The following is a 13,902-nucleotide window of genomic DNA, read 5'->3' as shown; positions in this document are numbered from 1 at the left end:
GAGATCCGCCCACCTTTGCTTCCGAGAGTGCTGGGATTACAGGCGTGAGCCACCGGGCCTGGCCTCCCCACTTTCACCTTTAATCTAGGTAGAGCCCTTGCTTCCCCAGACTCAGTCTGCATGCCACAACCCCAACTTAAGCACTGAAGATATGCGCTGTGAAGAGCTCCATATCTCTTGGGTACCACCACTAGACAAGAAGCTCAAAATGCAGGCCCAACTGACGCAGATTCACGAACATGCTGCAAGAGGTGAAACAAGAAAGACAGCCACATTGGTGAATGTGACTGAACGTGAATGTGAACGAGCTACATTCATTCGACAAGTATGATATTTAATGACTGCATACCCCATAACAGGTCATATTCTAGAGATGTAGCAGTGAATAAAAGTTCCAGCTTACAGATATTTAAGCAGTATTATTTTAAGAGCGACAATAACCATTAGTCGAGTGCATACTATATCCCAGGCACTGGGCTTTAAGTGCTTTATGTTATTTCATTTCATTTAATCTTCTTAAGATCCTCACCTTCAGATAGAAGGTAATGCCAGCATTTTTTATGACAGCTTTATTATACTAATTCACACACTCTAACATTAGCCATTTTAAAAAGTACAACTCAGCAGCTTTCTGTATACTCTTAATGTTGTGCAACCATCACCACTCCCTAATTTCAGAACACTTTCATTACTTCAGAAAGCAGCCCTGCCCCATCAGCAGTCACTCCTTATTCTCTTCGCCCTCCAGCCCCCACCAATTACTAATCATTCTGTGTCTATAGATTTGCCTACTCTGGATACTTCTTATAAACAGAATCATACAGTTTTCTGTGACTGTTTTCTTTCACTTAGCATAATGTTTTCAAAGTTCATTCATGTTGTACCACATATCAATATTTCATTCCTATTTAGAGCTAAATAACATTTCATTGTATGGTTATGCCACATTTTAGTCATATATATCTATTAGTTAACAGATATTTGGCTTGTCTTCTACTTTTTGGCTACTATGAATAATGCTGCAGTTAAAGTCTGTATACATTGTGAGAGTGTATGTTTTCAGTTTTCTTGCGAAGTGCCTGTGTGGTATCTATGTTCTACGTCTAAACAATCACTATCAGAAAAGATGCATGGAGTAACTGACAATCTGGATGCTGTCCTACTCTGCAATAGTCACGCCAGGCCCAGAGCCTCATTCTTAGTCTTACCCACCAAACTTTAAAGTAGATAAACAACAAATATAAATCTTCCAAGGTGAAAGACCAAAATGTGTACTTTGCCTTGTTTTCTAGAACTCTGGATCTAATAATATATTAAGGTATTTGTTCACTCACTTTCTGCCCTCTCTACTAGAAATTATTAGCTCAGTGAAGGAAAAGTTAAAATAGATTGTTCAATGCCACATCCTCAGTGCTTAAAATATTGTCTGGCATAGATTAGATGCCCCATAAAAATGTGTTACATAGGCCAGGCTGATGGCTCACACCTCTAATCCCAGCGCTTTGGGAGGCCAAGGTGGGTGGATCACTTGTGGCCAGGAGTTTGAGACCAGCCTGGGCAACACAGCGAAACTCCATCTCTACTAAAAATACAAAAAATTAGCCAAGTATGGTGATGCACACCCGTAATCCCAGCTACCTGGGAGACTTAAGGCACAAGAACAGTTTGAACACAAGAGGCAGAGGTTGCAGTGAGCCAAGATCACACCACTGAACTACAACCTGGGCGACAGAATAAGACTCTGTCTCAAATAATTAAATTTACATTTACAAATTTTAAAAATATGTTGCATGAATGAACACCCTGAAGATAAGAGAATTTTCTTTTACCTGGCAAAAATCAATCTGATTTTCTTGGAGAGTTATTACAGAACCATTATCTCAAGATCAAATATGGCCCAACCTCACCAGATAGGAAACTTTTGAAAAGAGATATGACACAAGCAAAGTGTGATCATAACTAGTTAAGATGGTCATATTAGGCCAGGCGCAGTGGCTCACACCTGTAATCCCAGCACTTTAGGAGGCCAAGGCAGGAGGATTACTTGAGGTTAGGAGGTTGAGACCAGCCTGGCCAAAAACCCCGTCTCTATTAAAAATATAAAAATTCACCAGGCATGGTGGCACACACCTCTAATTCCAGCTACTAAGGCAGGAGAGCTTGAGCCCAAGAGGTGGAGGTTGCAGTGAGCCAAGATCATGCCAGCCTGGGTGACAGAGCAAGACTTCATCTCAAACAAACAACAACAAAAAAAAATCAGTCATATTCAGTTTCACAGCCCAGTCTTATTTCTGCAGCATTTCAGAACATGAATAGAAGTGAACCAGGTTGGGTAGGGGAAATGAGAAGGAGGAAACACCAACAGCAAACGTTGTGGAGGTGTGGGGCCATTTGGTATACCTGGAGGAACTTCTTCAAGCACTGACACTCAAAGAAAGCACACCAGTAAGAGATGGTGCTCGATGGGCAGGATAAGGAGTGTGAACTTTGAGGAATTTGAAGTCGTTTTAGAAATGCTATTCCTAGAGCCAAGACCAGCTACTGAAATCATAGGGACTAGTGCAAATTGAAAATGTTCCTCTTGGATAATGAAGAATTTCGAGATGACAACAGCAGAGCACTAAACTAAATGCAGAGCCTTATGTGCCTACAAAGGGTACAGGCCCACGGCAACGTGATACTTGGATGTAGGTGGCACAGTGGAAGCAAAGGCGGCTACGATGATAATCCAAGCACAAGATGAAGGTCTGAACTAAAGCAGAAGCAGTGGAGGAAGACCTTCATGTGCCCCTTGAGAGAGAACCTTGAGTTAATCCAACACAAGCAGGACAACCTCAAGTTTAAAATAACTCTGTGGAAGACTTCCAGAGGCGTCTCACTCCAATTTACTACTTGAGAGATCTAAGTGCAGCACCCTCTTCCAGCTATTCCTGCCAGCCTTGGCTCCTCTCCCAAGCAGGACAAGCAACATGTCCTCTAACCTAATACATAATCACACTTGTCCCACATATCTCAATATTCACCATGAAAACCCAGAAAGATCCCCAGACAAAGCAAAATGACCTTAACATATCTGCATCTGAATGAAGACCTCATGACAAGAGCAAACTGCAATAAAACAACCCATCAGACTGAGGCCCATTTCGGAAAACTGGACCTTCATCTGCCCTTGTCAGTTTGCTTGGAAGAGAAAGCAGCATCATTAAATACTGATGATAGCATGTTTGGACATACCTGCTCTAATTTCTCAAGCAGTATTCCAAAGAAAGGCTGTGGACACACATACATGGTCTCACATAGCTTCTGAATCCTGAGTGTGTTCGCATACACACACATCACACTAATAATTCAGAAAGCACTAGGAAGGTCTCAAATAAATGTAGTAAATACAGGATGCCCAAAATAGGCCAATAGCTTTGCCTTTTTCTTAAGTTTCACAACAAAACCAACAGATAAATCCATCACGTGTTTATCAGATTAAACAAAACACCAATAATTAAGGCGACATAAAAAAAAACTTCATGAAGGGAAAGATGAAGCATCAGATTACAAACATTATATATAACAAAATTATGTGTTCATATAGAAAGATAGATGCATAGTATCATCCACAATGTTAAGTATATTAGAAGAAAATGTTCCACTCATCTTACAACAATATAAATCTTGTGGCAATTCATCTTAACCTATTCCATTCAATCATTACTAAATTCAAATAGATATAATCTTGGTAACCTTGAGAAATATACATTTTCAATTTCTAACTACATCAGATAATATACAAATTATCAGAATTTAAGACTATCTATTAAACTGTGCATTTCAAGATAAAACAAAACTGAAGACTATCTATTAAGTTGGTCATCTCTCCAAAATTCATGCTTCCAGGATATGGAAAGATATTTCATCAGCCTCAGTTCCTACATATTAAAAGTTGTCCACATTTACATCAATAGACTGAAACAGATCATTGTATTCAGGGTGGCACATATGCCAAAACATTGTCAACTATTGAAGGAATAGGATGTTGGACTTACATTCTGCATTATCTTAAGGCTAGTTAAAAAGAAAATACCTCAGCCGGGCACGGTGGCTCACTCCTGTAATCCCAGCACTTTGGGAGGCCGAAGCCGGCAGATCAGGAGGTCAGGAGTTTGAGACCAGCCTAGCCAACATAGTGAAACCCTGTCTCTACTAAAAATATAAAAATTAACCAGGCATGGTGGTGGGCACCTATAGTCCCAGCTACTCAGGAGGCTGAGGCAGGAGAATTGCTTGAACCCAGGAGGAAGAGGTTGCAATGAGCCGAGATTGTGCCACCTCACACCAGCCTGGGCAACAGAGTGAGATCATGTCAAGAAAAAAGAAAGAAAGAAAAGAAAGAAAAAGAAAGAAAGAAAGAAGGATAGAAAGAAGGAAAGAAAGAAAGGAGAGAAAGGAAAGAAAGGAGAGAGAGAAAGAGAGAGAAAGAAAGTAAAGAAAGGAAAGAAAGAAAGAAAGAAAGAAAGAAAGAAAGAAAGAAAGAAAGAAAGAACGAACCTCTAAGTAGAAAGAAAATACCTCTAAGTACAAGAGCCAATAAGCAGATGACATTTCTTTAGAAAAACCGTAAGAACACAAATACACACAGATATTTATATAGCACAAAATCCATTCTACAGCAACCCTAAATACTCTGGACAGTCAGCATAAACACCACAGGGACTGAATGACGCTCAAAAAGGAATAAATACTGGCCAGGCACAGTGGCTCACACCTGTAATCCCAGCACTTTGGGAGGCAGAGATTGGGTGAATTTCCTGAGTTCAGGAGTTCAAGACCAGACTAGCCAACGTGGCAAAACCCCTAAAAAATACACAAAAGTAGCTGGGCATGATGGCGCACGCCTGCAATCCCAGCTACTCTGGAGGCTGAGGCATGAGAATTGCTTGAACCCAGGAGGCAGAGGTTGTAGTGAACCGAGATCACGCCACTTCCCTCTAGCTTGGGCGATAGAGCAAGACTCTGCCTCAAAAAAAAAAAAGGATCCAAAATGCAAAAGGCTGATTTTGGTCTTGAAATGAGAAGGAAAAAAAGTACACTATTCCCTTTAAGAATATAGGGTATGGTTAGTTTTGTGGTTTGAATACTCTTTAAATCCACTAAATACTCATTCAGCTGATATTTATTAAGCATCTATGTGCCAGGCCCTGTATCAATTTAGCATGAGGCCTGTTCCAGAGCTTAGAGTCTTAAACACCGGGATTGGGTACTGCTAATCCACCAAAAGCTCTCAAAAGCAAAAGTTTATGGAATTTTCCTCTGTGTCAGGCAGAAAAATTAAACAGCCAGTAGTTATCACAAGGTATAGAGGCTCTTACGCTGCCAATAAAGTTCTACATAAATACATTATGAAATAGGAATAGGCCATAGGTCACAAACTAAATGAAAGCGTTTAGTCAAACATTCAATCTGCCAGCCAATTCACCTTTCACTACTGAAGAGATTATCTCTAAAATACTAGTCCAGGGTTACAGAAAGCCAACCAGGTTACCTTAGTTTCTGGACACCAGAGACAAAAAGATTTGTTTTAATAAAAGTGGCGATTAACACCGCAAAATAATGGACTTTAGTTAGGTAAAATCCATCAACTGGAATGAAAATTCTCTCAGGATCAAATCTCAACTACTAATACTTTAAAGCAAAGGCAAAGATTTGTTTTTTTCTTTTATCTCAATGTCTTCTCTCTTTGTCACATGCTTTTCTTCAATAAGTAACTCGGGCAGGGCCGACAATGACAAGTGTGTTTTGTGACACAGGAAAACAAAAGGACATACCAGAAGTCAGCTGTCCAGTGACCTATGAGAGAGCTACTCCTGTATCACCGCAGATCATCACCTCTATTCCAAAGCCACTCTAATTACTCAGAACCATGGCTGAAAATTCTCTGAGCACACCACTTCTCCAACCAAAATTTTCTGCAAATTCTGTGCACCAGGCACCACACAAGGCACTAAAGATACAAACATGGCACCCTTGAACTGGGTGTGGTAGCTCACACCCATAATCCCAACACTTTGAGAGGCCAAGACAAGAGTATCCCTTGAGGTCAGGAGTTCGAGACCAACCTGGGCAACATATTAATAGCAAGACCCCAACTCTATAAAAAATTTAAAATTAACTAGGCATGGTGGCACATACCTGTAGGCCCAGGGACTCCAGAGACTGAAGTGGGAGGATCACTTGAGCCCAGGAGTTCCAGGGTGCAGCAGGCTATGACTGCGCCACTGCACTCCAGCCTGGACGAAAGAGAAAAAATTAAAAATACACTGAGCAACTACTCTGTGCCCGACTGGCACATTTCCCTAAATATCAGAGAAACCACAAAGGGAGGGTGCATCAGAAGTTACCTGTGATCTTCTTCAGATCGCCTGACCAGACATCAAACAGATGACAACTTGGCCTATCACAACAAATTCAAGTTATAGGAATGGCTTCCTATCATTTATTGGCACAATCCAAAAATAAAAATAATAAAGGCTTAATTCTGGCTGGGCACGGTGGCTCACACTTGTAATCCCAGCACTTTAGGAAGCCGAAGCAGGCAGATCACCTGAGTTCAGGAGTTTGGGACCAGACTGGCCAACAATGGCGAATCCCTGTCTCTGCTAAAAATACAAAAATTAGCCAGGCATGGTGGTGCACACCTGTAGTACCAGCTACTCAGGAGGCTGAGGCAGGAGAAGCACTTGAACCCGTGAGGCAGAGGTAGCAGTGAGCGGAGGCAGAGATCGCACCACTGCATTCCACCCTGGGCAACAGAGCAAGACTCTGTCTCAAAAAAAAAAAAAAAAAAAAAGGCTTCTTTCTATATGTTTTTGTCTAAGGAGCCTGCTGATTTATGTAAAAGTCTAACACAGACACAATTATAAAATATAATGTTGAGGGCACATTCATATACAGAAGTACACGGTAAAGCAAGAGAATAATTACCAGATGCAGGATAGTGCTGGAGGAGAGAGATGGAGAACAGAGCTATGGGGGCTTCAAGGGTACTGGTAACATTCTGTTTCTTAGGCCGGTGGTAGATACACAATTGTTATCCTTTACAACACCCACACACCCACACATCTGTATCCTCTTTTTGTTCTGACTATATAAAGTGAAGGCAAACTGGATACACAAGACAGAATTGAATGAATGTTCACAAAACAGCAAATTCCCAAGATGCCTGGCTAAGTCACCAGAAAGAGATAATTACTCAATGTTCTTTTCACTGTTCTAACTAGAAAACGCTGAGTGAAAGACCCCTGTAAACGAGCTCAATTCCCTTGTAAGACTGCTCTACCCTGATGTATCAGACTGCGTGTAAGGAAAAGAACCAGGAGAAACCTTGCTCACCCTGGTATCATCCCTTCACCAAAACATCACCAATAATGGCAGTGCACACACACACGCATTTCAAGAGGGCTGGTCAAAAATGAACTGTACAGCTTTGTGATTCTTCAAACTGTAAGTTCTTTATCTCCCCACTTGTAAGAATATTTTGGCACTGAAGTAGTTATTTGGGGGAAAAATACAGTGAAGAAAAACTTCATTCTATAAGTTATTCCTAACATGACTTTGATGAATCTCTTCCAGTAAGAAAATAAGCTTTTAAAAAAAAAAAAACCAAAAAACCTTGGTTTAAAAAAATAGATGTCAAAGTCCTTTAGAGGAAGAAATTATAGAAGAAACTCCTAAATTTAGGGCATTTTAGCATTTAACTGATTCATCTCAGACGTCCAGTATCCACCCTTCAATTAGTCTTTGTTCAAAGCTTGACTTTCTTTTCCTTCACACTAAAAATACAGTTTTAAATCACTCCCTGACACTTGCTATGGGTAACTATGAAGAAAACACCTCACCCTCCTGAGTAGCTGGGACCACAGGTGCATGCCACCATGTCTAATTTTTGTATTTTTATTAGACATGGGTTTCACCATATTGCCCAAGATGGTCTCGAACTCCTAAACTCAAGTGATCCTTCTGCCTCAGTCTTCCAAAATGATGGGGTTACAGACATGAACCACAGAGCCCAGCCCAAATAAAATTCTGAATCCAGTATAACTGGTCAAGTACATACTCTTTAGAGCCAGACTGCCTGAGTTCAAATCCTGGCACCACTACTTAAAGGCTGTAAGACTGGTCACATATGTTTGTGCCTCAGTTTCCTCATCAATAAAATGGGAATGATATCACTTAGAGTTGTTTTGAAAGTTGTATGTGATTAATATAATATGTATAAAGGACTTGGAATGATGCCGCTTTGCAAATTTCATTCAAGAACATGGAGATACTAAGTATTTGTTTCTATGTGCCAAGGGTTGTTCTAGAACATTTCTTTTTTATTTTTGTTTTGGAGACAGGGTCTTACTCTGCCACCCAGGCTGAAGTGCAGTGGCATGATCACAGCTCACTGCAGCCTTGACCTCCCAGACTCAAGTGATCCTCCCGCCTCAGCCTCAGAGAAGCTGAGACTATAGGCATACGCCACCACACCTGGCTACTTTTTTTTTCTTCTATAGAGATGGGGGTCACATTATGTTGCCCAGGTTGGTCTCAAACTCTTGGGTTCAAGTGATCCTCCTGCCTGGGCCTCCCAAACTGCTGGGATTACAGGCATGAACAACCACACCTAGCCAACTCTAAACAGTTTATATACATGAACTCATCAAATGCTCACAAATATCTATGAAGTCTAAGATATGATTTTCCCTATTTCTTAGAAGAGGAAACTGAAACACAGAGAAATTAAGTAACTTGCCCAAAGTAACTGAGTTAATAAGTCACACGGCCTAGACTCAACTTCAAGCAGGTTGGCCCAGTCCATTTTCTTAATCACTACTCACTGCCTCTCAATGTTTGTGAGCATTTCCTTGAACAGAAACGCTTTGCGTGTTAGCATATACGCTGCTGAAACATGAACCTAGCACCTGTATAAAAGGGACAGGTTCTTACTAAAGAATCAAGCTCCTGACTGTTAGGAAATATCTGGTCCTGCTCTGTATAACCACTGCTTCCTTTAGGCACTGTATCTCTAGCTAAAAACTTATACCAAGTGTTTCTATGTAGCTGCTTCCTAGCAAACTATGAGCATCCTATAATTCCATTCCTCCTCACCAGTCAGCTTCCTTTCCTCTCTCCCAGACCTTCTCCCTCCCCCAATTCTAGACACCACTCCCAGAGAGAACTTCCAAAAACACAAGGCAGCACGTATATTGCTACCTCGCTCACAGCACAATGTGTTCCTTGGCTTGCAGGATGGCATGGATGAATACTCCTTAGGATAACATTCCAAGTCTCTCCGAACTGGCTACTATTGCTCAACCTCACCGCCCACCCTCATTTCCTTATCATTCATCCTTTGACCTTTGTCTGTGCCAGGCACAGAGTCAAGTGTGACTATGGTTCCTACCCTCCAGCAATCTACAGTCTCGTGGAGTAAAGACAGGACAGAATACAGAGGTGGACACCCCAATCTAACCTCAGGTCCAAAAGAAGCTTCCCACTCTGGAGTCGGGCTTCTGAAGGGCTAGCAAAAGTTGCCTGGAAGAAACACCCTTCAGTTTGTGTGTTCCTCTCAGAGGCTTTCCCTGATCATTTTCTCCTATGTTACCTTGAGAGTTAATCCCCTCTTCTGTAATCCACCAGCACATGAGCTAAAGCTAGTCCATTCGGTGTCTGTACTACAGAGATGTTCCCTCTGGGCAGAGGCAGCCCTGTGGGCCCCCAGCTGAGTAAACACATTGTGGCTCTGCACACATTTCAAGATGCTCATTTCTCCAGGCAGTCTCAGCGGTGTGCTGAGGAAACACAGCTTGGTGGGTAGAACCAGGGTTGGACTGCGGGCCCCACACACCCCTCAGCCAGGTTCCTCCCCCACTCAAGTCACACTTTGTACAATCGTACGCAGTGGCCTTATACCTTTACCTGACATTTCACTCATCTTGTTAAACAGGCATTGTTACAAATTCTCCAGAGCAGATTATAATCCCCTTGAAGCCAGAGGCTATCCTGACAGTCATTGAGATGAAGAATTATAATATCTTTAAACTCTTCCACCTTCCCATCCACAGAGCCCTACAAATTATCAGATTATCTCACTACACCCTTTAACATATCTTACTTATGTACCGTTTATCCCGATAGCCACAGTCCTGGCTTTAAGGCAATTAAGACTCAGAAAAGCCTTCTCAACAAATCAAACACCATGTGCAGCAATGTTTCTTTAAATGCTATCTTAAAGTCCGATTCTTTGGCAAGCCTTGAATAACTGAGTAAAATTACTGAATTAAGCAAAGCACTTTCTTACCTATTTAGACTACCTCAGTGGACATTTGGTGCATGTTGCCCTTGGTTCTCACAACTATTGCTTCAGTCTACACAAGTTGGTGCAGAAAGTTCATTACCACAGGTTGTGTTTGGATCCCAAGCCTGATCTCTTAACAAGAAAGGATCTGCTCCCACAAGTGGATGCTTGCTCTTCCTGAAGCTATCTGACATTCTTAAACACCCACAAAATGCATGAGTCAGTTCTGAAAGACTTCTGAGATTAGGATTCCAAAGTATTCTCTGACAGAAGTAGCAGAAAGGTTAGCATTAAGGAAACAATTTACCACTTTTAAGGTATAGGTACACGGAAGTCACCTCAAGAGAGGTTGTACAAGGCTCCACCAACAAAACCCAGCTGCCTCTCTTTGAGCCAACTCTTCTGGGTGTCTGTGTGACACAGATAAACTTTACCCTAAAAGTGTCCTAGTAAATCTTAAGCCAGCAGGGATTTGTAAGTTGTTTCTAAAGAAGGTAACAAAGATAGGTTTACAACTTATTTAATATAATTTTTAAAACTTTGAAACCCATTTTTATTCCCTTGGACATTAAACTAATATCCTCGTGGCATCAAGTCACTGATCACTGGTCTCCGAGGGAAAAAGAGATCTCATGTGGAATACACCTGTCTTCAACACCTTTCCTTTGCCATTTAGTCTGCAATACTTAGCTCATGATAGTATAGCAGGACAAGCTGCAGATGAAACCACCTGGACACCAGATTTAAAGGAAGTAGCTTTATTCGGCCAGGAGCATCGGCAGACTTGTGTCTCAAGAACCGAGCTCCCAGAAAAAGAAATCCCTAGCCTTTTTAAAGGCTTATAGTTCTAGAAAGTACATGTGAGAGGGTTGTGATGGATGAACTAGGTGTCGGGTAGCTGACCAGGTGGGGGTTTGAGCAAAACTGAGCGAGAACAATCGAGGATGTTTCTCCATATTATGCTTTTGATCCATAGACAGGAGTGTGATTACGGGTGGGGGGTTTAATCTTTAACCTCCAGGCCTGGCTAGTGACGACAGCCAACCTTGCCATTGACCTCATGCCTGCTATGTCTCAACTTTTACTTCCTCCTCCTTTGAGACAAGAGACGGGAAAGAAGGGTCTCTTCCCTCAATAGGGGCAATTATTGTTGGTCTTCAACCAAAGGATGTTGTAGCCAACATTATTCAAATCTGTGATCTGCACAATCGATTATCACCTAAGTCAAAAGCAGGTTAATAGTAAAAATGAGGCCGGGCATGGTGGCTCACGCCTGTAATTCCAGCATTTAGGAAGGCTGAGGCGGGCAGATCACGAGGGCAGGAGTTGGAGACCAGCCTGGCCAACACGGTAAAACCCCATCTCTACTACAAATATACAAGATGCTGAAGCAGGAGAATCACTTGAAACAGAAAGGCGGAGGTCTCAGTGAGCCGAGATCGCACCATTGCACTCCAGCCTGGGCAACAAGAGCAAACCTCCATCTCAAAAAAAAAAAAAGTAAAAATGAAAAATTAACCTAGATTTGAGCTCTAAAGTACAAATATGCATCTCGTAATCACTAACTGTGAGATTAAAAATAAAAAAATTTATAATGTGATTTCCTGACATCTGCTCTTTTTTTTTTTTTTTTTTTTTTTTGAGGTAGAGTTTCACTGTTGTCCCCTGGCTAGAGTGCAACCTCGGCTCACCGCAACCTCTGCCTCCTAGGTTCAAACGATTATCGTGCCTCAACCTCCCAAGTAGCTGGAATTACAGGCATCTGCCACTACACTTGGCTAATTCTTGTATTTTTAGGAGAGATGGGGTTTCACCATGCTGGCCAGGCCGGTCTCAAACTCTTGACCTCAGGTGATTCACCTGCCTCAGCCTCCCAAAGTGCTGGGATTACAGGCATGAGCCATCTCGCCTGGCCTGACATCTGCATTTATCAAGGAACAATACCTTTTTAAAAACACTGTAACACTGGAATGGCTCCATGCTGAGGCAAGAGCAATTATGATACCAGAAATTACTACTGCTAGGCTGGGAATCAGGAGTCCCAGCTCTTAGTTCTGCTTTCAACTCACTGTCCACAGGACTCTGAACACAGCAATGTATTTCACTTACCGTGGTCTCAAGTTTCCTCACCTGCAAGAGGGGGGCAGACCGTTCGACCTCTGCTATCTCTGTGGTGGCATTTCAGTTCTCTGCATCTGACCTTGGGCCCTTGTGTGAAGGGTAGAGGACTAACCTCCCCACACTAGCTTCCCTTAAACCACAGAGCTTCTATCTCTGTGATGAGGAGGGGACTTTGCAGACTAAGGAGAGTCTCCAGCATTCATGGGCAGTGAAAGCAACTGATCATTATGCCCATTCTAAATGTGAGGGGTGGAGTCAGGACCGGAACTCAGGTGTGAATCATCAGTGTTCTTTGTATAATACCTTCCCTAGAACACTTCCTGAGAATAAGGGAAAAAGCTTCGTTAGGCCTCTTCACTCTTTTCTCTCTAGCCAGACTGGATATTTATATTCACTTAGTCTAATTTTGTACCCAGGGTCCAGAAATGTGTTGGCAGTGGGTATGTTTCTATAATAGCCAAGATAAAAAGATGCATGGACAACAGCCACGACTTTGGGTAGGGGAGGGGCTGGCACTACTGAAAACGAAGGTGATCTGATCTCTAAGCACAAAGGATATCCAGCCAATTCTTTCTCCTTAGGCTTTCTCACTCCGCCAGCAGATCAATTATTATTTGACCCTTCATATTGATTCAAAGAACAGAACAGTACAGTAATCTTCTTTTAAAACTAAGTCAGTCATGAAAGTAAAAGACACTGGAGCTTCATAAGCCAAAAAATTTTGGACGTCCTATGTCAAGAGTATTTTCTTGGCCCGGGATAGGAACACATGCATTTATAAACACACCATGAACATCTGGTGTAATACCACATGCGGCTTTATATAAGCAGCAGAGGAGAAAAGCAGATTGGGATGAATGCAACAGAAGTTGGGCAAGGGAGCAAATAGGAAAACGGCAAGTAATCCAAAAGGTTTGCCAAAGTCACAGAAGAGTTTTAAACCCAGAATGTTTAACCGTATCCTCAAGCTCATGCTCTGCAAATCCGCCTTGGGATCCACCATACCAGGCACTTTCAGCCCTAAGGAGTAGGATTACATTGGAAATCTCACAGGCCCTCTGGATTTTCTTACTCTGTAAAAACCTCAGAACAGCCTCCCTGTAACCTGAGCACAGCCCAAGTACTAGCTGCATTCAGAGGATAAGAAGGAATGTCACTTTTAAAGCAACACAAATAGTAATTTCTTGCCATTGCACAAGGCCCAGAGTGTGAATCTATCCGGCTGTGCCGTGCACCTCGTCGGCTGCCTCCCCAAGCAGGATCTTGGCTGCAGCTCAGCAGAAGCAAGGCTGCTATTCTCCAGTGCCATCTGCTCACACAGGATGGATTGCTACTGCTGCCCATGAGTCTTCCCTCTCTCTCTCTCTGTAGTAACTCTCTGGCAATGCCCTTTTGGAGAATGACAGCAAGGGCTCCAAAAATGTGTGCTGCTCAGCAGCCTCCCGAAGGGA

General features: G+C 42.3%; 1 protein-coding gene across 6 annotated transcripts in view; it reads right to left on the bottom strand.

Annotated features, from left to right (window-relative positions):
• AK4 (adenylate kinase 4) overlaps positions 1-13,902 on the bottom strand; it is an 81,924-nt gene that overhangs the window by 42,388 nt on the left and 25,634 nt on the right. The window contains exon 1 of one of the 6 annotated variants that reach the window (XM_064372443.1): positions 6,181-6,260. The exons of the other annotated variants lie outside the window; for them this stretch is intronic. The gene's annotated coding sequence lies outside the window, so the exon portion shown is untranslated. Of the gene's footprint in view, positions 1-6,180; positions 6,261-13,902 lie in introns of those variants that run through there. 6 annotated transcript variants of the gene reach the window in all.

The sequence above is a fragment of the Aotus nancymaae genome, unplaced genomic scaffold, assembly GCF_030222135.1.
Source record: "Aotus nancymaae isolate 86718 unplaced genomic scaffold, 86718_ANA_hifiasm-v0.15.2.pri h1tg000007l, whole genome shotgun sequence".
Classification (NCBI taxonomy): domain Eukaryota; kingdom Metazoa; phylum Chordata; class Mammalia; order Primates; family Aotidae; genus Aotus; species Aotus nancymaae.
The sequence above is the reverse complement of the archived record's forward strand: the minus strand, read 5'-3'. Positions and strand labels throughout refer to the sequence as shown.